Source organism: Macaca fascicularis, chromosome 15 (assembly GCF_037993035.2).
Source record: "Macaca fascicularis isolate 582-1 chromosome 15, T2T-MFA8v1.1".
Classification (NCBI taxonomy): domain Eukaryota; kingdom Metazoa; phylum Chordata; class Mammalia; order Primates; family Cercopithecidae; genus Macaca; species Macaca fascicularis.
This window is the reverse complement of record NC_088389.1, coordinates 8,403,228-8,425,547: the sequence shown is the minus strand read 5'-3', so window position 1 is coordinate 8,425,547 and position 22,320 is coordinate 8,403,228. Positions and strand designations below refer to the sequence as shown.

The 22,320-nt window shown below is 49.7% G+C and overlaps 1 long non-coding RNA gene across 2 annotated transcripts in view; it reads left to right on the top strand.

Annotated features, from left to right (window-relative positions):
- LOC135967338 (uncharacterized) overlaps positions 1–22,320 on the top strand; it is a 125,621-nt gene that overhangs the window by 25,960 nt on the left and 77,341 nt on the right. Inside the window, exon 1 of one of the 2 annotated variants that reach the window (XR_010581360.2) lies at positions 11,447–11,605. The exons of the other annotated variant lie outside the window; for it this stretch is intronic. This is a non-coding gene — a long non-coding RNA (uncharacterized lncRNA). Of the gene's footprint in view, positions 1–11,446; positions 11,606–22,320 lie in introns of those variants that run through there. 2 annotated transcript variants of the gene reach the window in all.

Below are 22,320 nucleotides of genomic sequence, written 5' to 3'. Positions count from 1 at the left end.
GGGGGCCGTGTTTTATCCTGTCTGCCTCTGCATATACTTTTGAGAAGTGGGCGTGGAGGTTGCCCCCAGGTGCTGTTTCAGCTGGACTTGCCCAGACTCTCTGAAGTGGGGGCGTCGGGCAGAGCCCATGTGGCTCTGTGGTAGGCCGTGTTGCTGAACCGTACGTCTGATGTTTGGGGACCGTGTTTCATTCTGTCTGCCTCTGCATGTACTTTTGAGAAGTGGGGGTGGGGGTTGCCCCCTGGGTGTTTCAGCTGCACCTGCCCAGACTCCCTGAAGTGGGAACGTCGGGCAGAACCCGTGTGGCTCTACAGTGGGCTCTGGTGCTGACAGAGCAAGAAGCCGCACTCCCAGGACGCGCTCACAGCTGTGGGCAGGTCTGGGATTGTGACAGGATCATTTCCTTCTCTAAAATACATCTCAACTGTTATCCAGAAGGTTGGCTGTAGGCTTTCAACAGCTTCACTCTTCTTAGTGACCAGGAGACAATTCACTAAACAGAGTTGTGGTCAGGGTTTAATTAGGAATTTCTGCGAGAGGCTGGCAGGACAGCTCCCTCTGCAAGCCTCCTGCAGCCTCCCCGTCCCCACTCTTGGGCCCAGCCACCTGCATTGGTCTGTGGAGGCTGCGCATTCTCTGTTCTCCTGAGGGTCTCCTGGACTTCGGGACAGCCTTGGTAAGCTGATGTGTAACTCCCAGTCTCTTCTCTCTTTAAGTAAGTACGTTCATGGAATCCTGATCTTCTAAATTGTTTCATCTTTTTAAAACAGCCACAGCTTCCTAAGCCACCTTGTGTCTGAGTGTGAATCACTTGTTATTTTTCACTGCAGAATAAAGAGAACTGAATCGTAGTATTTAGAGGGTGATGAAAAGACAGAGGTTAGAGTATTCCATTTTCTCACCTTTTCCTTACACTATTTCCTTAAATGCACCCCTCGTACGTCTGTGAAGTTCTTCCCAATTCTGTAACGTCGCTCCATCCTCAAGTGGAACATTTGTGAACAGTAACAAGTATTGATGTGTACACCTCTGCAACCCAGCTGGAATTAATGCTTCTTATTTATCAATAGATGGTCATCGGATGGCCTGAGGGATTCCCTGTGCATTGTTCCTACGCCAACGTGCCTGCTTGTGAGTGACATGCACATGGTGAGGGCTAGGGAATCTCAGTCTCTGTGATTCGAGTAGTGACATCGTTTACACAAGGCAGGTGGACGACTGTTTGAGCTTGGCATGCTCCTGGGTGGCACAGCACAGCTGACATGGCGTGGGGCAAGGGCTTGTTCCACGAGCTTCTGTTTTTTTTTTTGTTGTTGTTGTTTTTGTTACTTTTTTTGACATGGAGTCTCTCTGTGTCGCCCAGGCTGGAATGCAGTGGCGAGATCTAGGCTCACTGAAAGCTCTGCCTCCCAGGTTCACGCCATTCTCCTGCCTCAGCCTCCTGAGTAGCTGGGACTACAGGTGCCTGCACCACGCCCTGCTAATTTTTTTGTATTTTTGGTAGAGATGGGGTTTCACAGTGTTAACCAGGATGGTCTCGATCTCCTGACATTGTGAGCCACCCGCCTTGGCCTCCCGAAGTGCTGGGATTGCAGGCGTGAGCCACCGTGCCTGGCCTGTTTTTGGTTTTTTTTTGAGACAGAGTCTTGCTCTGTCATCCAGATTGGAGTGCAGTGTCATGATCTTGGCTCACTGCAACCTCCACTCACTGCAACCTCTGCCTTCCAGTTCGAGCAATTCTCTTGTCTCAGCCCCCCAAGTAGCTGGGATTACAGGCATATGCCACCATGCCTGGCTGATTTTTGTATTTTTAGTAGAGACAGGATTTTGCCATGTTGGTCGGCTTGTCTTAACCTGTTGGTCCCAGGTAATCCGCCCTCCTTGGCCTCCCAGAGTGCTGAGATTACAGGCATGGGCCACTGCACCCGGCCCTGTGTTTGACTCTTAAATCTTCTTTTTCTTTTTAATATTTCTCTTTCTGGAGGGCCACTCAGTGGATATGGAGGAAGAGTTCACAGATGTCCGTATTACATTTGTTTCTTAAATTAGCCTCCCTTGAACACCGCTATAGGGTACAGACGCATGAAGGGCTGAAAGGGTGGTTGCTTCCCAGTAAGTGTGAGCGTGGAGCTGGTGTGTGAGACCCCGGTGCCGGTGAAGGCACCCGTGTGAGATGGCCTGGGACGGGGGTGTTCAGAGCCCTGACCGTGGAACACACTCTTCAGCTTTGTTGTTTCAGGCCATTGTTCTGGTCATCAGTGAGCAGAAGGTCTAACAGCAGTGATATTTATCACTAGCTGTGTTGGTCAATGTGTTAGGAGGGTGAACCTGTTTGACTTAAGCTGCTTGACTGGTTTGCATTTAAATAGACACCTGGTGACCTGGTGCCTGGACACTTGCTCTGTGACCTACCCCACGTGGCTTCTCCCTCTGCTATGCATTAGATGAGATGGGTGTGTTTAGGGTGGTGTGGCCCTCGACTGGAATGCATTAGAAGTGCAAACCCTGCCTCACCCCAGACCTGCCCCACCCCAGTGTGACTTTTGGAGGTGGAGGCCCAGAATCCTTCACCTGCCCTCCAGGTGGGCCTGAGGATGCTGAGGTTTCAGAGCACTGCTTTGCTGGCACACCAGCAAGTCCTGCTTACAGAGACCAGGATGTGAAATGGCAGGTTACCAAATTGTATAGCAGAAAAATAGAAATGTTTCCTTAGAATGGGTGTAGGAAGAAAAATGATTTCCTTCACCGTATCTGGAAAAGATTTCAAATTAGCAGGCACTATTTTTAATTATTAGTGGTCTCTTGTATTTCTTATTATTATTTTTTTTTTTTTGATACAGGGTCTCACCCTGTTGCCCAGACTGGAGTGCAGTGGTGCAATCTTGGCTCCCTGCAACCTCCGCCTCCTGGACTCAGGTGATCCTCTCACCTCAGGCCCCTGAGTATCTATCTGGGAATACAGGCACGATACCACACCTGGCTAATTTTTGTATTTTTTTTTTGTAGAGACGGGGTCTTGCTATGTTGCCCAGGCTGGTCTCAAATTCAGGCATTTGTCCTGTCTCAGTCTTCCAAAATGCTTCTGTGCCCCTGTCCCAACAAGGAAGAACAAGAAATGTGAGCCACACTCCTGGCCTCCTGTCTTTCCTTGTTGGAGCAGGAATGGAGAAGCACTTGCCGCAGCTGACTTGAGTATATCCCGTTTTGCTTTGTTTTCCTCACGGGTAACCTGGCAGTGCTGTGCACCAGTGCTGCTGGCCAGCTGTTTTTTCGATGGACTGGCAGAAAATGAAACTGAGACCCGGGTTCCTTTCTCCCTGGGTACTGACCAGGTGGGAGAGGAGGGACGTTATCTGAGTATCATCTTCATGAGGGCTGGTGGGGAAACGTCAACTTGAAGGTGCCTGGGATCTAAGGCATGAAACCCAGCAGTGCAGCGGAATATAGGGGATGTAGACTTGGGACCAGAGACGTGTGGGCCGGTGCCCTCGTTCCTGGTGGGTTTTGAGTGCAGGAAAAGGTTAGTGAACCAGCCGAGGTCACGGAGCAACCTGCCAAGACCTGCCTGGATGTATGGCTAGCTGCCATGCTGGCCCCACAACTGCCCATTTGGGGATTCCTTGCAGTTGCAGACCCACCTAGGAGTCCGGAGAGCATCCCAACCATGACCTCAAAGAACGAGGTGTTGCCTTGAGATCCTCCAAGGTGAGGGTAGGATTTTTTTTTTCAATTAGCAATAATTTGTTGTGAATGATCTTGGACCTATTTTCCACTTCTTTGTATAGGAAGAGAGAATAAAAAGTCTCAATGTGCCAGATGTAACATCAATGGATAATGCTGCGATTTGGTTTCCTCCCGTGGTCCAAAACACGTTCTAGAGATGCCGCTGCTTTGTGTGTACTTGAGACAAGGGTCTAAATGTATTAGGGCCTTGATATAATCTGTAAGACAGGCACAACATGCCTATTTCAAAGAGGCACTAGACAAGAAAGCGTGCTCTACTCAGTACAATGAGAATGCTTCATTGTCATAAGCAAAGTAAAATGTCTCCAAGACGAGCTTGCCATGCATTTAATGACCTTGGATACGAGCTTCCTAAACCTGCCAGAAAGTGCTTCCAGCATAGCTTCATGCAGTGGTTTCATGCAGTGGCTTCAGTGGAGAATGTGCATATGCGGCTCATACTGAGAGCTGGGCAACATCCTCCTGACCTGACGGGTGCCCATGTGTGAACCGTGAGCCGGGCATCCTGACTTGACGGGTCCCCATATGTGGACCGTGAGCCGGGCAGCACCCTCCTGACCTGACGGGTCCCCTTGTGCCCATTGTGGGACCTCCGTCACTCAAGCAAGTGACACGCGTCAAACTGAATGCAGGGAGGAGGGTCCAGGATTGCGTGCGGGCTCCGTGTCTCGTCCTTCTGAGGCCTTCTGGGAAGCCAGGAGGGCAGTGGGGACTTCTGTGTGTTTCCTCCTGGTGGCTGTGAATTTGTAGCAATGGCTTTTTGCCAAAGGGCCCGGAGGCGGAATCAGAGCCTGTCTTGGAAAGGATGACACCTTCACGGGCAGCTTTTTCCGCCACTCCAGTGCTCCTGTGATTTTCAATATGTGCACCCTGCAGACTTCAGCCTGCTAGTGTCTTGGGGGAATAGATACCAGGATTGCTCCAATGCCTGCAAACCTCAAACAGGAATTTCTCTGCATGAAGTTGGTCACCAAAATGGGAGGTAAGGGGAGAGGGGAAGGAACTTCTTGGCCTCGTCAGCCCTTTTCTTGAAACTCACAGTCAAACTTTGTCAAATTCTAGGTGATGGTGCTTCAGGCGATGCACTTGTGTATGTTATGTCTTGTTTTCTGACTATGGTGCTTCGAGAATTTAAATATTAAGGTGAAATTGCCATGCACAGTTGAATTGGCACCATAATTAGACTCTCTGTAAAGCCTTTTGGTTTCCTGTTAGAGTGACTTACCATTTTTTGAGTTAACTGAAGCAAACTCACTCTGCTTTCAGCACGAAGGAACCACTGTATAGTTAGGACATCCAATTTAATAGAATTATCCTAAATAAAGTGTGCTCTTTTCATAAATTTTAAAAATTCATTTATTCATCAAACACATATTGAGTACTTATTATCCTGGTTGCTAGTCACTGTTCATATATATTTTTAAGGAATTACTTCCACCTAGCTCTGAAATAACATTGCATTTAGAATTTAGCACAGAGGTGATTAAGCATGAACTTTTCTCAGCAGTCTTGTTTTCATTTTTACTTGAGAACATGTTCTCAGACTCGGTGCCCAGCTGACATTACCATGCGTTGCCCGAGGCACACACCTGCCCGGGGCTGTGTCTCTGGGGCTTTAGAGCAGGAAGGAAGGGCTGCCAGGTGTCTGGCCCTTCCATGTTTCCCTGGGGTAGGAATTAGGCCTTGGGCAGGAGTCTTGGCTTGTCTTACTGGATTAGCTGGTGTCATTTAGTCAGCTCTGCCTTGGTGTTAAGCTCTGGACTGACACTGACCTCTGAGTGGCAGAGGAGAGGATGGCGATTTAGAATCAGTCATGCAGACCGGGGCACCCAGCGGGTCTCGGATAAAAAGTGGTGGCAATTGATCACTTGCCTTTTTGGGAGAACTGTGTGGATTCACTCAGACCTCTTCCTTTTGATTTTATCTTGAGACTTTGTAGAAGCAAAAATGCCTTTAGAAAAAATTAAATGATGGGCTTTTGTAATGTTTGTGTCTCCCCAAGATTCACAAGTTGGAATCCTCACCCCCGAGGAGATGGTGCTGGGACGGGGAGCTTTGGGCGGTGAGGATGTTGTGAGGGTCTCATAAATGGGATTTGTGCCCTCAAAAAGGGACTACAGAGAGCTCCCTTGCTCCTTCCACGGTGTGCGGACCCAGTGAGAAGGCGCCGTCTATGAACCAGGAAGCCCTCACCAGGCAAACCTGTCAGGCCTTGGCTATGGATTTCTCAGCCTGAGACTGAGACTGAGAGCTGTGAGAAATGAACTTGTGTCATTCGCCAGCCCCCGCCCAGCCTGTGGTATGTTGTTAGAGCAGCCTGGGTGAACGAAGGCAGGTCGTGAATTTTCTGTCGTACTTTCTGGCTTCAGATACTTGCTAAGGAGATGTCACCATCTTACCCAGGTGGCACTGTCTGGAATCAGACGTTCCGTTATGATTTGACCCTGTTCTTGCCCCATGCCTGTGCCGTTCACACCTCCAGGTGTCTCGGCTGCCCGCGGCCCCTCCAGACGTTTCTGATTCGGGGTGTGATACTGGTCGCGGCCGTGCCGTCAGTGACCAGGAGTAGGAGCTCGCGCCCCTCGTGAACCAGCAGCCTCACCCGGAAGCTGCCGAGAAGCGTTTGACAGAAGGTGATCACGCCTCAAGACTGAAACTTCCTGTTTACAGGGAATGGAGGTGCATAGTAGGGAATTTAATGATGGCCCTAGAAACAGATGCCTCTGGAGTAGGGGATATTCTGCAGGACAACGGCCCCGGACTCTCGAAAATTGAAGATCACAAATAAAAGGGTGCGAGGCTGTCCCTGACGAAGACGGGGAAGGAGAATCACTCGGCGCAGTGTGTGGTCCGGATAGAAAAGACGTTTTCGGGACGATTGTGCTTACTGAACATAACCTGGACAGCAATGCTCTGAAGTCGTTCTTGTCTGCTGATGATGGTACTGCGGCTGCAGAGGGGCCCTTATTCCTAGGGAATGTGTGCCTGAGGACTCGGTGAGGCAGCAGGAGCCTCTCACCTTCAAGTGGCTCCAGAGGAGAAACAAATCTGTCTCTCTGTCTGATCTACAGAGAGGGTGAGAAAGCAAATCTAGCGACACATTAGCAGTTGTTGGAGCTCCACGTGGAGCAAACTTGACCACTCATTGTACTGTTCTTCCACTTTTTAAATATGTTAGAACATTTTCATAATGAAAATGTGGGGAAGTAAAAATAAATCTGGAAATTAGAACGGAAGTGAGCCCAGCCAAGTGCTCTTGGGTTCAGACGTGAAGAGCCAATGGTCCGTTGGTGTTCTCTTGATTCGTCGTGGGGATTTCCTCTTCCTGGGTTCACCACCTAGTTTTCCTTTTGATAGTTGTTTTATACATAGCTATGAACATAGGTGATGCTGAAAACACACGTTTAGTGTGGTTTGTCATTAAGAATTTGGAGAACTGGCTAAAGAAACCACTTGTACAGATTTGAGATGAGCACTGCCTGCCTCAGCGTCTGTGGTAACAGCTTCATTTGGGTGCAGAGCTTGGCAGAGGTTTGAGTGACTCTGTCTCGATGGTCCTCTGTCAGAGGACAAGGTTAAGCGTCACCACCGAGGACCCTGTTGAGCCTCTGGGCTGGAAGTAACCTCCCCCGGGCTGGAAGTAACCTCCCCCGGGCTGGTGAGGCAACCTCTGGGGGCCTTTCCTGACAAAGCCCTTCACTGAGCTGCAGTTTGGCCACCTCTGCCCTAGTCTCCCCGACTGCAGGGCCTCGAGGTCTCACCATCTCCAGCCTGAGCGCCCAGTGCCCAGGGGCAATTTCCCGCCTTCTCTGGGGCCTCAGGATGCCGGCTCCCGGGGCAGTGCCCGCAGCTAGGCCCCTCCTCCTGGGCTGGGGTAAGGCTGGGCACGGCCTCCTGCTATGTCCCACTGGCCACTTCACGACAGCTGCAGCCCACACTGCGTGGCGGCTCCTGCTTCTGTTGGATGAGGAGATGCAGGCCTTCACCGAGGCTTCCCGGCCTCGCCCCTGCTGGCCCCAAGGCTGTGTCGCTCCCCCCTGCCCAGCCCCTGGTCTCTGTACAGTGTCTGTCCAGGATGTCTGTCCATCCGTCCTTGACATTCTATCCAGACGCGGCCACTGTCATCCTAGTCTGTGAGGGGTGAGCAGAGCCCAGGTGCGGTCGATGTGGAGACGCTGATGGACTTCAGTGTGCAGGGAAGTGAGTTCCTTCATATCTACAGCCTCTGCACAGACAGCTGGGAGCTCACCCCATTCACTGGTGGATGTGCCTTGTTTTTAGCCCAATCGCCTACATTAAGTCAGACAAGTCACAGTTCCCTGCTTTTCCGGCTTTCGTGACCGTCCGCCTCCCTCCTCTGCCTGGGGCTGAATGGTGGGGTCTGTAGTGGGTTCCTGGGAGCCTCTGTTCTCGTGAGGCCACCAGGGACTGTTATCCAGGCTGATTCCACAGGAGGAGTTTGGGGTGAGATCCTGAGCGAGAGTTGGGAAGACTGACGTCTGCGTAAACCTTTCTTGTTCGTGGTTATTCCTCTCAGTCTTCTTAAATTCTGAAAAATTGGGGCCAGTTTGAAATAAGGATTTAGGTATGGATCGGTGAGGAAAGAACGTTGACCTGATTGAGTTTACGTTGTGTGTGATAATTTTATGCTACCTTCGGGAAGAACTGAAGATGTTGACAGTGTCGTGAGAATCCTTTCTTTCTTTCTTTCTTTCTTTCTTTCTTTCTTTCTTTCTTTCTTTCTTTCTTTCTTTCTTTCTTTCTTTGTTTTCTTTTCTTTTTTCTTTTCTCTTTTCTCTCTTCCTTCCTTCCTTCCTTGCTTCCTTCCTTGCTTCCTTCCTTCCTTTCTTTCTTTCTTTCTCTCTCTCTTTCTTTCTTTCTTTCTTTCTTTCTTTCTTTCTTTCTTTCTTTCTTTCTTTCTTTCTTTCTTTTCTTTCTTTTCTTTTTTTTTTTTTTGATGGAGTCTCACTCTTGTTGCCCAGGCTGGAGTGCAATGGTGCAATCTCAGCTCACTGCAATCTCTGCTTCCTGGGTTCAAACAATTCTCCTGCCTCAGTCCCCCAGTAGCTGAGATTATAGGCGCTCACCACCATGCCCAGCTAATTTTTTGTGTTTTTGGTAGAGATGGGGTTTCGCTTTTAAGGAGATTGTTCATTAAGTATTAATTGGTGGCCTGCCGTTGAACTAATGTTAGTGTAGTATTGACATCATCAGCCACGGCAGAAACTTACTTGGCACCCCTGGAAAAGAGGGCAGGGAAGCATAGTGCCCTGAAACCACCTCATTCTCCAGTGCTACTTCCAACTCTGAGCTGATGGTCATTATGAGTGGATCTGCCCTGGACAAGTAGTTTAGTGCAGCTGCCTTGGACAGGCAGCTTAAAAGTAACAAACCGCCACAAAACTCAGCTAATAAAATGTGAGGAGAGACATGGGGCACCAGGAAGGGGTGAGGCCTGTCTCCCTGTGTGCCATCTGTGTGGAGTCTCAGTACCTAGGGGACAGCGTTTACGCAGAGCCCCAGGTTTTTATTAGCATTTCCCTGAATAAAATGTCACTTGTGAGCTGCGGACTGGGAAGCTTTTTCTGATGATTAGGTTTTGTAATGTGGGATCATCAGTAGGCAAGGTGAACCTGAGGGCTGTAGGATCTGGAGACTGTCCAGGGCGGCTTTCTGGGGATGACAGGCTTGTCCCTTGAGCAGTCAAGACACCAAAGAGAGTCTTTCTGAGAATAAAAGACAGAAGCTTTTAAGGAAAAAAGCAGTTTCTCTCTCTGTTTTGGAGTTGAGTGCATTTTCCTACATTTATTCGGAGATGTTCCTTGGTTCCCACCATGTGCTATTGCCCCGCTATGGGGTAGGGTCACCGCACCGCGTACTTAACCCAGGAAAACTCCTCTGCAGTGATTTCAGAGGCTGTGTGCATTTCTCTTGCCTCAATGGGTGGAGTGAGTTTTTCTTCCTACTGTTTTTAGTCAGTTTTCTTAATCTAGCGTACCGTGCGTAGAGAGCAGTCCACCTGTAACCAGTTTGTTCCTGGAGGTGCTGCAGTGACCTTGGTTACGCGAGGGCCCCGTGGCTCAGGATGGGTCGAGGAAGGAGTGTGTGTGTGAGCAGTGGGCACTGGCCAGAGGCAGGGGAAGTGTGGCCACTTGTGGCTTAAACTCCCCCCATGCGCTCTACTGCACCGCTGGGACGTGAACACTCTCGCCCTGGACGTTTTCTCTGAATGCTCAGTGCCCAGGCTCTTGGGTACACAGGAGGCCCCGGGGTTTATTTGAAAAAGGTGTCATGAACAGTGAAGTAACCCACGTGCCTAAGATTTGATTGACATGAAGGAATGTAGAGGCTGCTGAAATCCTGGTCATTTTAGAACAAAGTATTTTATTAACAGTTTTCTAAAAGAAAGAAATCGTTAAAAAATTGATCCCTGTTGAGGTAGAAGGATCTCGTCCTCATGCTTCTCAGTTCTTTCCAGAATCAGCTTCCAGTTCAGCTGCACAACAGGTTCTGCTGGTGGCTGGAGCAGCCCAGGCAGGTGCTGTTGGGTCTGAGTTCACACTGGTGCCCGTGTGGTCTCCAGTTATGGTGTGGGCTGTGGGGTCTGAGTTCACAGCATTGCCCATGTGGTCTCCAGTTACGATGCTGGCCGTGGAATCTGAGTTCACACTGGTGCCTGCGTTTAGAACGTGAGTTTGACGTTACTGTGGTAAGGGGTATCCTACACGTCATAATTCCTAGTCAATATCGGGTATTTAGTTAAAATAGAGTCAAGTATAGAGAGGCATTGGCCCCTCTGCCGAAAGGGCAAGGCACGGTGCTTTAGGTCCAGGTCCCCAATATCAACTATGAAAATAAAACGTTGTCAACTCCAATTGCAGCCCTGTCCTCAGCGGGTCATTGTTTATGCTAACAATTATAAACAGCGTGAACTTGTTGTCCTGAGAGACAACACACCCTCCATTCTCTCTGCAGTGCAGCTGCCTTGGTGGATGGAACATGCCCCTCCTCCCTCCCTCCACCCTCCTCTCTCCTTTTCTCCCTCATCCTCTCTCCCTTCCTCCCCCCTCCTCGCTCCTTCCCTCCCTCCTCCTCTCTCCTTCCCTCCCCCCTCCTCTCCCTCCCTCCCCCCTCTCCTCTCCCTCTCTCCTCTCCTCTCCCTCCCTCCTGCCTCCTCTCTCCCTCCCTCGTCCTCCTCTCTCCCTCTCTCCCCCCTCCTCTCTCCCTCCTTCCCCCCTCCTTCTTCCTGTTTTCTCTCACCATTCTCCCTTCACCTTCTCTCCTGGGTGAAGGGCAGAAGAGAAGAGACCTCTGGAATCTTGTGCTTCATCCAAGCAGCTTGGGGGCAGCATCAACAGCTGCAATTTGGCTGCCCCAGCAGGTGCCTCAGGGCAGCCTTTCTAATGGGAGTCCTGGAATCATGTCTTTCCTTAATGTGCCCTAAAGGCTGGAGGACATGAAGTGAAACAATGCTCCATGCTCAGTCCTGTGATTTTGTGTATTTATTGGACTTACTTTGAAATTAAACTAAATGATACTCAAAGTACAGCATGAGAAAAACGAAAAAACAGGCTATGGTGTTTGGAAAATAAACAAAGCCGTTTGGTTTGTTGGTTTGTTCTTAGACCTTCACAGGCTCCTAGGTCACACGTTTCAGTTTCTCAGCGAGTGACATTCTCTGCGGAAGCCGTGTCAGCCTCTTGTTTGATGATGTCAGCCACAGCAGAAAGAAGCACTCCATAGGCCCTGTGCTCAGCACCTTGGCGTGAGCTCTTGCAATCTTCTGTTCATCCTCATCACAGCTCTGTGCAGTGGGCGTCCACCTGATCCCGGTGGGAGGATGGAGGATGGAGGCGGAATGGTGAGTGACAGCAGGATCACATGAGGGGTCTCTCCCGAGGTAGAGAGGGGAACCGGCCCAGAATCTCAGTGCCCATTATGTCCTTCCTATTCCTCCTCTGCCTCTCTGTGACTGACTCAGGCTGCAGGGACAGACGTGAGTATGTGCAGAGTGTGTGTGCACCCCTGGGGGTGTGTGCTCATATTGGCAGGGAGGGATGTGAGTGTGTACAGAGCGTGTGTGCACACCTGGGGATGTGTGCTGGCATTGGCAGGGACAGATGTGTACAGAGTGTGTGTGCACACCTCGGGGGTGTGTGCTGTTGGCATGGACAGACGTGAGCATGGACAGAGGAAGTGTACACACCTGGGGGTGTGTGCTGGTGTTAGCATAGACAGACATTAGCGTGTACAGGGCATGTGTACACACCTGGGGGTGTGTGCTTATGTTGTTTTGTAAGCGGCAAATACGTGGCCCAATGCTTCTGGCGGCCCTGCGCCTGTGCTGAGTCCGTCAGTGGCTCTCGGGTTGGGGTCTCCATCTCCCCAGACAGCACTAGAGTGTCTTGAGGTTTCAGATTCTTCCTCTCCGGTTACTTGGGCCTCCTCAGACCAAACATCAGAACCAGCCAACTGCAAACTACAAGAACGTTCAAATGCATCTTCAGTAGAGAAAACAAAAGCAATTGGAATAATTTTCCAACATGACCCCGTGGTTAAGCCGTTAGACACTCCAGCTAACAGATTGAGTCACTTTAAAATTCACACCAATTAAAATGGTTGTGAGAGTTGCAGAGCTTTACCACTAAACCTTGAAATAATTGAAGAGTTCTGCTCCACTTGCTTACAAACTGGGGTTGGGGATAACTTTCAGTCCAAAGTAGTAACCTTCTAAATCCAGCTTAGATGCGAGGCTCCCACTCACACAGGAAGAGACAGAGACCCTTGATTATTCTCCTGTTTCAGATACTTTGTCATTTTTTTGGTATCCTGATCATCACTTCTGCTTTTCCAATTCAAACTAAAGGGAGTTTAGTTCTGTTTTGGAGAAGCTGTGGTTAGTGGTTTCTTTTCATGGTTTGCTTAATCTCTTAAGTCTGGCACTTACATCTACCCAAATGGACTTTTCTTTAGTAAGACGGTGCCGTAGCCCAGGGCTTCTCCCTCCATATCTGCTCCCCAGGAGGCCCCCTAGGAATGGGCGCTAGAGATCCAGCCCCTCTCCGTGTGCCATTTTCTTTGAGTCTAATGTAGGTTTGGCTCAGAGAAGAAAAGAGGCCTCCGGGTTAGGTGCCTCTGACTGCTTGCTTGTGAAATGTTTAATGATAAGGCGACTTCCAAACTAATTTTACACATTAATAGTTGTAGCTTAAAGTATCACTGCAGTCATAAGAACAAGAAACACTCCCATAAAGTAGATAGGCAGAAAAAAGCCATAAAAGTTTAATAAAGTGCAAATAAAATGGTGTTGTAAGAATGTACAGTGGGAAATGTTCTCAGTCCAGCCAGATCGGCTGTGGCGTCCTCCTGTAAATACATTCAGCCACGTGTGGCCCTGATCGCAATCAGTACTGTGAATTGTGATCCACAATGTTCTTGGGGGCCGATACCTGGACTGTGCCAGCAGCTGAGTCTGATTGGACGTCACGGCGGTGATGTGCTAGGCGTGGCCAGCTGGGCCGAGGGTTGGCCACCTGTGCACTAGCCACGTGCAGCCGTTATTCTTGTGATGGAGTTGCACGGGGCGTGGCCTGTCCACCTGGGCTACTTATAGTACCGGGAACCCAACCTCTGGTGGGTGCCTCCCGACATGGGAGCTGTCTTTTTTATCCAGGGCCCTCTGGCGCTGCAGACCCTGAGTCCATGGGGAGGCAAAGGAGGGCTCTGCTGGGCCATGGAGGTCCCCGAGCAGGTGGTCACTCATTGCTTGTGGAGTGGTCCATGGCCTGTGAGTTTATTCCCGGGGTCTGTGTGAGCGAGGTTAACCAGTTCACAGCTGGGCACTTACCCCTTACGCAGGTGACGCTAGTTAAAGTGGAATCTATATTAGCTCGCACGGGAGCGTGTGAGGAGCTGGGAGGGTGGTGAGGCTTGGCCTTAGCGCTGGAGCCCGGGCTCCTGACATTCTGCGTCTTGCTGTTGAGGGGCCATCAGGGCCGCTGTGGGTCCTGAAAACAGTAGGTGCCATATGGACCAGGGGATGCGGAAGCCTCTAGAGGCTGTGGGAGGCAAGGAGACAGTTGCTTCCCCAGAGCCAGCCCTGCCGACACCTCGACGTTAGCTGGTGGGACCTGTTTTGGACTCCAGCTTTCAGAAATGGGAGAAAATAAGTCAGTGTTTAGGACGCTAAATTTGGGGTGATTTAGTGGAGAAATAGAAAACCAGCCCACGAAGGTGCACGCATTGAAATGTGCTGTGTCCAGGTGTTCACAGTGGCGTGAGGGGGATGGCGTCAGGGTTCTGGGAACTGTGCAGTTTTACTGAAGGAAGGGGGCTCGCCACGCCTTTCCTCATGTAACTGAAGGTATGTATGCCTCCCACACTGCCCAGGAGACAGGGACTAGAATTCTGACTTTATTTCTTATGGGAACCAAGGTCAGAACACAGTGAGGGCTGAAACGAGCTTCCTACAGCCTGAACTGGGCAGAGAAATCGCAAGTAGTTTGTGTTTTTCTACACAGACCTGTCCTTTCAGGTTTTGTTAAGTTTTGGAAAAAGGGAGAAGCCAGGCACACCTCGGCGACGGACAGTGTTTCTGGAGGTGGTGTGGCTTCAGCCTGAATGTGGCCGTGTGGCTGGGAGGCTCAGAAAGTGCCCTCCAAGAGCACTCATCTGTTCCTTTTTGCACTAATACCTCATTTACAGAAATTACAGAGCTGTGCGGGAGGCCTCTGGTCTGGATGGCTTTGTGTGGACCGAGGTCACGGGGTGTTGTCCCAAGTGCTTATCCTGATCTGGCAGAGGCTCTGTTCCCAAATGATTATGCCACAGTTTCAGAGCCTATATCTGAGTGATAGTCTTTTAACTTTGGTGCATAAAAGCAAACAAAGTATGTCTTGAGAGTCTAAAAATCCGTTTAGTAGCATGGCTGTAAACTCATACATGGGGCATTGGGATGGAGTGAAAACCACCGTCACCTGGCGTGGACGCTGTGTAGTATTCTGTGTGGTGGCCTGCTCGTGCCTTCAGCTCCATCTGCAGTGTGAACAAAAGCTGTGCATTTGAGAAATGTGGACAGGTCAGCTTGCTCCTCCAGGGGCCTGCAGGCGTCCGGGCGAGGGGCCTGGGATGAGGCCACGTCAGTGGGAAGGAGCTTGGTTGTGTCAGCAGATATGTCTGTCTTTACAGGCCCGCAAGCCCGCCAGAACCCAGTTTTCCTTTGGTCATCTAATGCCAGAAAAAACCCCATTTCTTAGAGATTCTCATAATTTATGTTAATGAACCATTTGACCATACATAAGATGTTATAAATGCATGAGGCTTTATAACTTGGCAGATGTATAACTCGCATGTTATGATTGAATCAAACTGTTGAAGATACTGGTTTCACTTGAAGATTTTTAGCATTTTATGGGCAAATCAAATGCCAGTAGCATTTTGAAGGAGTATTTTGGAATCGTAAATACAGTGGGACAGTGCTGGGTCTCTGCGATGCTGGTGAGGTGTACGTGACCTCAAGCTCTTGGAGCTCACAAATAAGATTCCTAAATTGTCACACCTGCAGTGCTGGAAGTCAAAGTGGATTTCTGTAAAGGAGGTATTAGTGCAATAAGGAACAGATGAGTGCCCTTGGAGGGCAGTTTCTGAGCCTCCCAGACTCCCCAGGAGGAAGCAGGAGGGGGAGGTAGTTACCCACCAGAACCTGGATGGTGGAGCTGGGTTTGCTGGTGGCCCTGCGTGGCAGGTAATTACGTGCAATAAGGAACAGGTGAGCGCCCTTGAGGGCGTTTTCTCGCTCTGCTTCGGAACTGCAAGTGGAAGACGCCCCAAAGTGGGGGTGGGGGGTGTGGTTGATTATCCAATGGGGCCGGATTTGCTGTTGGCCGCTGTGTGGCAGGTCACTGCGGGGAGCGATGGGAGGTGAGTGGAGTGGGAATAGAGGATGCACCCTCCACAGCTACTGCTGGGAGTTGGCTCTGGTAGCAGAGGGGGCATAGAGGGATTCCCATGAAGGGCAACACGGCCGGGATCCCACGTGTGCTGGACGCTGAGGTGTGGCTATATGTGATCTCAGTCTCCACAGCCGTCCTGGGAAGTGGGTTCAGTCACCTTCCTTTCTCACATTTGAGAAATCTCGGGCTTACATCACAGCTGGGTGGGTTGGAACTAATGTCTCAGGCAGGACGTTGGCCTGAGAGCCCAGATCTTAACCCCCCCTGCTCTTTTCAGTTCACCAAGCTTGTAGAGAGGGGTGTGTGGTGGTGGGGGGCGGTTGAGAAACCAACACAGTAGAATGGGGGAAGGAAATAAACCAGGCAGGAGACACAGGCTGTGCTTGGGAGGTCTGCGCGGGGTGTGGGTGGCACCTCTGGGCCTGTGAACCCCGTTCTGTGCTCTCGGCTTGCCCAACCTTGGCCCTCAGCCATATGCTGTGCACTTCAGGTGAAATCTCAGTCCCTCGAGTGATGCGGGCATCTTTTCTCCCTGGCTTTGCCTCTCCTTAAATCATGGAGTCTCAGTGGGGATGGCGGGGTGGTTGGTGGTCCATGGAATTTGCCCTCCACTTCCCCATCCTTGTCTTGTCCTGTCTGGCCTGTTACCTGTGTCTGTGTCTCTTCAGAGCATGCAAATGAGTGGAGGCCACGGCAGCCTCTCGCTGATTGGCCTCTCAACTTTTTTATTCATCAGAATCGTGTTAAATGCTGATTCCTAGGTACCCCATTAGACTGTCTACGCCTGCCTGGCATGGGTACTTTGGGGAAGGTACAGAGGGTTGTTGGGCTGTTCCAAGAGGGAATTTGCATTTGTAGAATGTCAGCTGTGGTCTTTCCAGCTCTCTACTTTCCACGCACACATGGCATTAAACCTGGAAGACCTCTGGGTGCTGTGCTGGTGAGGAAGCCCCGGCTGGACGAGGGGCTCCTGGGGCTCGGACTTGATTCCTGGGCTGGGGGCTGTGGGCTTATTCTCTTCAGTGGGTCTGCTGATGGGATGCCCTGGGAAGTCCTGCTGTGCACTCGGGGAAGGTGCAGAGACACGCTCGGGAAATACAGACCATGGATTTAAAAACTCCTACCGGAATATCTTTTATGAGCAAAGTAATTTGCATCTAACTGTAGACAATCATTGCTTGAATAATTGATTTGTTTACCAAATTGGTCCTATGAACAGAATAAAGTTTTCATTCATGCCTTGTCTATAACATAAATAGGAGCATTACCGCAACCTAAATTAGCTTTAAATTTTGTATCAGATTGCAGTCCAGATTACAAACGGCTGCTTGATAATCTAATTGATAAAACAGAGGAATTTAGTGCTTGGAACCCAGAGTGAAGGGAACAGAATTGCTTTGGTTTCTCAAAAGCGTGTGACTGAGGGGTGACCTGGGGTGAAGAGAAGTGGCTGGAGTCATTACACTCGAGGAGATGATCTGCCCCAGCCTTTCTCAGCTGTCTTCTGGATAAAACAAAAGGTCGATAAACAGAAAAATTCAGCACTGAGTTCATCTATTCCCTGAGCTTCTCATATGGTCATTAATGTGACTGGGCTGTATCTGTGAAGCCGTATAGAGGCACAAAAGAATTAGGCTAGAGTAAGGTGGCCGGCGACCTCTGGCGTCTGTGCCACGTGTCATTTCCTGAAGCCCTTTTGGGCGAAATGACAGTCGCAATGTCTGTTGTTCAGAGGAGTGTAATCTCACGTATGAGATACAGATTTTAAACACTAAAGCCAGGAAGCTTGGTGGGAGTGGCTGTCTTCCGAGTGGTCTTCTGTGCTGCCATGGACGAGGCGTGGATGCGTCATCCGTTGGTGAGGTCCACTGGTGAAGGGGCTAAGCAAACCCTGGGGGGAGGGGGGTGAAACTACATCTCTTCTGGCATCCCTAGTAAATACGTTTTGTAAAACCTGTGAATTTGACCCTAACCCTGAGTGTTGAAGTCTGGTGCAGTGTCTTGAGCCCTCTTCTGCATTGAGGGTGAGTGACTGTAAATGACCGATTCCTCAGTGATGAAAGTTCAAATTTAACTTCCCTGAGGAAGCCAGACCTCAGTCACCCGTGTCTCCAGTAACACTGCGGTCCCTACTCGGGTGGCTGCAAGTTTCCAGACCCTCCTTGGAGACAGAGCCGTGCGGTGCTTGATGATTTGATAACATCAGCCACCTTCTGTCTAATCGCGGTACAGATGATTCTCCTACAAGGAAACGGATCTAGTTTCTTCCCTGATCATTGGAAGAAGCAGCCTGCCTAAGGACTGCACCGTCCTCTGCACTTTCACAGCGAAGCCTGTGTCTGTCTGCGAGGAGTGTCGTGTGTGTCGTGGGAATCGCGGGAATTGCCTCCTTAATTCTTTCTGCTTTTGAGGGCTCGGACAGCTCTGCCTGTTTCACCCGGGACGAGCAGCGGGTGGTCTCTGGCTGCTGTGGGACTAGGGCTTGGGGTACATCATCACATCTGGTGACCTGTCCAGGTGGGCATATTGTCTTGCCTGTTGGCTGAGGCAGCTGTGATGCCATGGGGGTCATGCTTGTATCAGGGCCAACCCAGTTCTTCCCGTGCACACTTCTGCTGCTGGAGTGCCTTTCCTTATGATGACGTGTTGAATTAGGGTGGAGAATGCAGAGAGGCTCTGGGCCTCTCCTTCCCATTCTTACTCCCTGGAGCTGTGATGCCCGACAAGGGAGCCCATAGCCAGAGGCTCCTTTAAATTTAATTAGAATAAAGATTTGATAACATAGCCAAACACATTTGAAAAGAGCTTCACAGATTAAATTCCGGATTCAGCCCTTCAGGCCCAGTGGCCACGTTTTGGGGCTCAGCAGCTGTTAGGTGGCTGTTGTTTTTCTGTGTTGGCTCAGCAGATTGGGACGTTTCTGGTTCAGCAGGCAGTTCTCTTGAATGGCTCTGCCTGTGGTGAAGGCACCTTGGCTGGAGAGCCTCGTGGGGATCCCTTAGGCCTCTGGCTACAGCCAGGCTGCATGGTTCCTGTGCCCCGTGTCCTCTGCAGGCCCAGAGCTATCCCACCACAGAGTCAGCACTGCTAGACTTGGGTACTGTGTGCAGACAGCAGAGGGGCATATCTGGGTCTTGCAGGGGCTGGGGTGACTGGCCTCCTTGGCCAGGAGCCCGTCTCCGAGTCTTCAGGGGAAATGCATCCACCATCCACACCGTGCACCAGAGGAAAACTGTAGGCTTCTCTGTGGATGGTGAATTGAGATCATGCAGAGTGACTAGGCTTGGGCTCCTGACCAGAGTGAAACCTGATACCTTTAGGTGGAACCTGACATGCCTCCATGTGTACATGGCAAAGAGAATGCAGCGTTGTCAGCTTGAATCCAGATGTGCTCCCGTTTTGAGGTGGAAGGTTCTGGGAGTATTGGCCATTGGTGATTGTCCTGCCATGGAGGACTTTGAATGCAGGCACTGGTTTAGGATAACCCTGGTTTCCTGGTCCTGTATGTGGGCATCCCTGAATATCCCGGGCTGGAGGAAAGCAGGGCAGATGGGAGGGTGACAAGAGGTCAGGTGTTTCCAGCTCTGGGGAGTGATGCCATCAGACGGCTGAGATCAGGTGGCCGGGGAACAAAGCAGGGGTGCATGGAAATGTCATGTTTCCTGGGGCATGGGGAGGACCTGTTGAGCTCTATTCCTGGGCAACAGTTCTTCCATTCTCAGGAATCTGTGCCATTTGTAACTGAGTGGCAAATTCTAGAATTGCTCTAATTACTTACTGTTAAGTCCCCATCCCAATTACCATGAATTAGCAACAGTGATAACAGTTTGCCAGGTCAAACCTTGGTAAGAAAAAACAGTGGAACTAGTTTTAGTTGCCTCGAGTTCCCTCCAAATCGGATTCCTTAGCGGCTTATGTCCCCACAGCTGCTGCAGTTCTTCCTGGGCCTGGCAGGCACATTCCAGACATTGACATCTCAGGTCAGATGCAGGCGTGCATATTATAGAAAATCGCACTGTGCTGTGATTGGCTTGAGCTGACGTTCTCTAGGTGAGAGGTGGAGGCCGAGGACCTGTGAGGGACTGTCTTGAGTGTCCTCTCATTGACTTGGAGCAGATGCACATCTGTTCTTCAAAAGTTCTAATGGGATGAAATTAGAAATAGGAATTTTTAAAATTCATGTGTTACGAACTCTGTTCAGTGACTTCCTCTGAAATGAGAGACTATTTGCAGACGAGGCATTCAGACTGCAGCTCTCCTTAGAACTGTCCTAGATCTCGATGCCGTCCTTTGGCCTCTTCCTGGGTGTGGGGTGCTCTGCTTGAAGCAAAACCACGTGGTCTGTGCATCACTACTGCAACCAGCTCAACGTACACACCCACTGGGAGGGGGGCCAGATCACTTAACATTTTAAATGCATTTAACATTAAACCAGCAAGTCAGCCAGTGCTTTCTGTAACCAAGCTGCCTGGCTTATGGGAACCTGACACTTAATTTTTCGGAAAAGAATACTTGCTTCTGTGGAGTGTCAATATTTGTCTCATTTGTTGAGACTCTGCTCAAAGTGATGAACGTGTGTAAATTAGGACCCTTTTGTGTAAATTGGGCCACAGAGCTCTCTAGGCACAGTCAGGGGAGTAAACGGCTGTGAAAGATGCTGCCTGATGAGAGCCGTGACCAGGCACTTTGGAACCTGGGATCCCATCTCCAGTCTTTCAAAGGACATAGAGGAATATAAAATGCAGATGGGAGAGTTCATATTTTGGGCATCTCTGTTCTTTTGAAATCAAAGTACAAAGAAAAAGTTTTGCCTTGAGGTCTTACCCCATCCTTGTTTTTCTCCTAAGGTTTTAACATTTTCGTAACTGCTTTTTTCTCCCCCGATCCTTGGGGAACTTCTATCTTCATATCTTCTTAAAAGATATGGTTAAATTCAACACTGAAATTTAAAAACATGCATTCATATTATTTTTCTTTAAACTGATGTATCTGACATTGGTGAAGAACTAACTGGGCGTATTGGTGTATTTTTATTTTTTTGAGATAGTCTTGCTGTGTTGCCCAGGCTGGAATGCAGTGGCGCGATCTTGGCTCACTGCAGCCTCACCTCCTGGTTCACGCCATTCTCCTGCCTCAGCCTCCCGAGTAGCTGGGATTATAAGTGCCTGCCACCATGGCTGGTTCATTTTTGTATTAGTAGAGATGGGGTTTCAACATGTTTGCCAGGCTGGTCTTGAACTCCTGACCTCATTTGATTCGCTCACCTTGGCCTCCCAAAGTGCTGGGATTACAGGCATGAGCCACCACACTTGGCCTGGGATATTCTTGATTGTAACTGTAATAGATCCCTTTAATAAAAACAAAACAGAACAACAACAACAACAAAGAGCTGTCTGAAAAGTCCCAAAATTAAAGAGCTCACTTGGACAGGGATTAAAACACCAGTTGAATGGCCCAGCACAAACCATAGTTACATGGGCCACTCGGCCTGTTAGATCCTTAGGGTATTTGAAGTCGTGGGGATATTTGCATTTCTGCTTCTGGATACCGTGTCAGTATGAATTCGGCTAGTGTTTGAGGGCCAGGCTCAGATCCAGGAAAGCAAGAGCCCCTGCCCTCACGGCACTTCTCTTCCGTGTGTGTGTGTTAGGAAAATAGAAAGCATAAAATATTTTTTTCAATGAGCTGGGAAGATGGAAAAATAAGCTTAAGATGTTTACTTGTTCAGAAGAAGGGAAGTGCAAGGAATACTCAGCTTTGTTGCTGCTGAAGGAGGCCCCTGGCGGGGGATGTTTCAGAGGTGGGGTTTGTCTGAGAAAGGTGGCAAGAGGCAAATAGGATGCCCCATCTGGTTTGCCAGAGATGGGGAAAGTCCGTATCCCCAAAACAGCCTCAGCATTCTGGCAAAGGCTTTGGAAAACCAGCTAGGGTGTGGGATGTTGTTGGCTGCTGGGTAGAAGGAAAACATTGCTGGTCCTGAGGACTGTACTGTTCTTCCACTGCTATAAAGAACTACCTGAGGCTGGGTAATAAGGAAAAAAAAGGTTTAATCGGCATACAGTTCTGTGGGCTATACAGGTTTCTACTTCTGGGGAAACAGAGTGGAAGGTGAAGGGGAGACAGGCACGTCTTCACATGGCTGGAAGGGGAGAGAGAGTGAAGGGGAAGGTGCCATGCACCTCCAAACAACCAGATCTCAGAACTATCATGAGGACAGCACTAGGGGGATTGTGCTAAACCATTAGAAACCACCCCCATGAGTCAGTCACCTCCCACCAGGGCTCACTTCCAACAAAGGGTTAGAGTTCAGCATGAGATTTGGGTGGGGACACACAGCCACACCATATCAGGCTTCCCATTCTTCTCCTGCACATGCTTCGCAAATGGTTCTGTCATTGGTTTTTGTTTTTGTTGATATATAATATGTGTACATATTTTCAGAGTGCATGTGATATCTTGATTCATCCCTATATTGATGAAATCTGTGTACTTGGGATGTCTTTCACTTTAAATATTTTCTTTTCCTTATGCTGATAATGTTCAAGTTATTCTCTCCTAGCTGTTTTGAAATACACAGTAGATGACCCACTGCCATCCCCCTGCTGATTTATCAATAGTAGGTCTT